Source organism: Nannospalax galili, unplaced genomic scaffold (genome assembly GCF_000622305.1).
Source record: "Nannospalax galili isolate Female #2095 unplaced genomic scaffold, S.galili_v1.0 scaffold107, whole genome shotgun sequence".
Taxonomy (NCBI): domain Eukaryota; kingdom Metazoa; phylum Chordata; class Mammalia; order Rodentia; family Spalacidae; genus Nannospalax; species Nannospalax galili.
Window position 1 is genome coordinate 963,570 of NW_008358490.1, and position 3,408 is coordinate 966,977.

A 3,408-nucleotide genomic window follows, 5' to 3' on the forward strand; every position below is an offset into this window, starting at 1 on the left:
TGAATCACTCACACTCACTCTAAAACTATGCAGGGCTAGGGAGCCTTTACAAGCTACCATATAAATGAATTACATGCACTTTGAAGTAAATAGGTTTCTATTGGGTATAAACAGCTCTGATTTCTCCTGAAACTATAGTTTCTCTAATGATCTTTTCCTCCTTTACCCTGTGGATATACACTCAGGAATAATCTGACATTTACACAATCCTAAGAGTAGATAATCTCAAAGATGAGAAACATGTCTGTCTCCATCTACACTGGCAGCTGCTGCCACTTATCCCACCACCTGACTAGCTAGCTGCTGCTCACGCATCCTATAACTGACAAACCTTAGTGACATCACATACTGAGCTCAGATCCTTGCATAGGTCAGGCACATCTGCTATGAGGTGTGGTCACGTCACCTTTGAGCCTCTTAAAGGTAGAAAACCATAGGTCTCTCTGCCCATTTCAAAGTGTTAACCCTTATTATAGTTGTTGGTACCTTTTGAAGGCCAATCTCAATCTGCCGAGAGAAGGTAATTCCTTTCTATTCCTCAGTGCATGTTTCTGTGACACGTTGACAGGAATTTCTTGGATGCAGTTTTAGATTCCTTTTCTGAATCAGTCTAATTGTGCAGATAATGCACCTAAAAATGAGTAGACCTAAAGAGTAGGAAAAGTTTCCTCGTCTTTGACAGGTTTTGTTTGATTTTGTTTTATCACATGTAAGGGCTTTTGATCTCACACTTTCATTTTCTTGAAAATTCATTTACATGTGCTTTCATATCCCTACAATGTAATTATAGAATTAGTGGGAGCTGTTCATAATAATATTTAATTTACAAAGTTTTTTTTTAGTGCTTTAGTAGATTACCTGGCCAAACTGTGTATAGAAGGAAATCTTACTTTAATTTGTGGGACTGTGGACTGATGTGACTTGCAAAAGATAAACACAGATGTGTTTTGTGTGTGCGATAAGATAGTTGTTAATAGACTCTGTTAAAGTATGGGTCATAGGGAAGTTAGACTAACTCTGTGCCTCTGACTGTTGAACCCATTTTTTTTTTAATGCTGTACTAAGATAAATGTGAAGTCTGAGTAGGTTTGATCTCAGAAAAATAATATTTATATATAATATAAAACTTGGGCCACAGGAACTGGCATTTTCCTTGGAATAGAAATTTAGTGAAAATCAAATCACAAAAATCCTAGATCTCCTTTTGAGGCCAGGGACAATCGGGCTGTTTGGACAATCACTTCTTCCAGTCCCACTGCATGCAAGGCTGGAGAGCCACCCTTTTGATTCCAGCAGAAGAGCAGTAGTCAGATTTTTTTTCAAAGATGCTGCTGATGCTTTCTCTACATTATTATTTTAGTGATTTTGAAAAAATAAGTTAAATGGCCGGACATGGTAGCCCACTCCTTTTATCCCAACACTTGGGAGGTAGAAGTAGGTGGATCTCTGTGAGTGCAAGGCCAGCCTGGTCTACATACTGAGTTCCAAGTCAGCTGGGGCTACAGGGAGACCCTGTCTCAAAAAGACCAAAAAAGAAAAGAACGAAAATAAGTTAAAAATCACCTGTGGCTCCTAAGGAGAAAAATAATAGCATGAAAGTAAAAAGTCATTCAGAGCATAGATGCTTAAAGCCCATACACTGCCCATTCGCGTTCCCGTTAGTATTTTTTTCCTGTCTCCTGAGTGCTGGGATTAAATGTATATGCCACCACTCCTGCCTTTTTAGTAACTCATTAGACTTTTAGGATTTTTTTAGTGAATTGTGCTCTGTGAAACTAAAACTATTTCTTAGTTTTGCTTTCTCAGTGGCTGTTTTGTTTTTGTTTTTTGTTTACACTTGTCATCCTTTATTCATTTTCTTTCCCTTTTTTACTTTATTTTTTTTTTTAAGATGGGGTCTCACCATGTAGCTCTGGCTGCCCAGGAACTTGCTAAGTAGACCAGACCAGGCCAGCCTTGAACTCCCACAGATTTAAAGGCATGCGCTGCCACACCTGGCCTTTCTTGTATTTTCTTTCATTAGTTGTTGAAGGTCAGAAGTGGGCACAGTCCTTACACATTTGAGTGAAGCTAATGCTTCAGAATGTAATGAGAGCCGGTTAATACCATGTGGTGGCAGCTGCCCAAAGGTGACCTCAGGCACATTCTCTAGAGTTGAAGGATCAACACTCCCAGCAACTACCCCACAGGATGTATGTCTTCATAATGTTGAATTTACCTTTTAGGGGAAAGTGATGGAATTTTTGTACTACGGTTGTTTTTCCATTCTAAGGCATTCACTTGTTTCTTAGGACTGAGTTCAGCTCATGTAGTCAATAGACTCTATTAATGCCGCAGTGATGGGTGCTACTCCCGGCTCTGCAGTGGTTCACTTTGTCTACCATGTAGTTGGCTTGCAAGCCTCTTTACAGATAACTTTGCTGAAAGCTATCCTGCACACCACTAGCTCTTCTGTTCTCCATTAACACTTGTGTGAACAATGTTTTATGAAATGGTAAGTTATTTTGTCCTGTCAGTTGCAATACCTGTTACATGGTTATTGTCTGGGCAAGTCTTTTGATTTTTGTTTTCCCAAAGAAAACCATCTATGACTATCAATCTTCCGTACTCTGAATATTATACTGCTGTGGTCATTGCCCTAGAAAGACTATTTGCATGTGTGTATTGGAAATAACTTCTTGTGTCTGTGTATTCATGTGAGTTCTGGGATCATATAAACTCTGGAAGCTCAGAGGTATCTGCGCGGGACTGTGTATCTGGATTATCTGGGCAGGTGGAGGGAATCCTGCTCTTCGATGAGGTGGCTGAAAACTAGGGGTTCTCGAACTCCACTTGCCATGTACTCACCACATGTGCACTGCAGAGAGGAGGACCTACACCACTGCGCTTCTCGTGGTTGTGCTGTTACTGGTATAAAGTCAAGTGCCTTCAATGCTAAAGGCTCAGAAATTTTTCTTAAACTGATTTCATGTCCTATGCAAGTGTTTTCTACAACCTGCATAACCAGTACTTTGTAAAACTTGTTTACGCTTCAATTGTACATAGTGTTTTTTAAAGAAATATATAGTATTTTTATTTAGGTACCTCCAAACTTGAATTCGTCTGTGTGAAGCATTGTAACGATACATTTCTCTTTGAGTACCATTACAGTTGTACAGAGGTTTTCACTGGCTCTATTTTTCTACTGTTACTGATAAGCATGTAACACTGACTTTATCCTACATATAGTTGGCATTTCCAATAAATGGCTTGTGTAGAACCTGCTGAGTTGAGAATAGTCTGTTTTAGCAGTGCAGCATGCAGGCTTCATCTGCACATACCCCCTTGAGGGTAGAATCTGGAGACTTTCTAGGTCTTCTGCCTCTAGGTTTTCAGTTCTTCAGAGACATTATTTTGATGGTGGTGGTG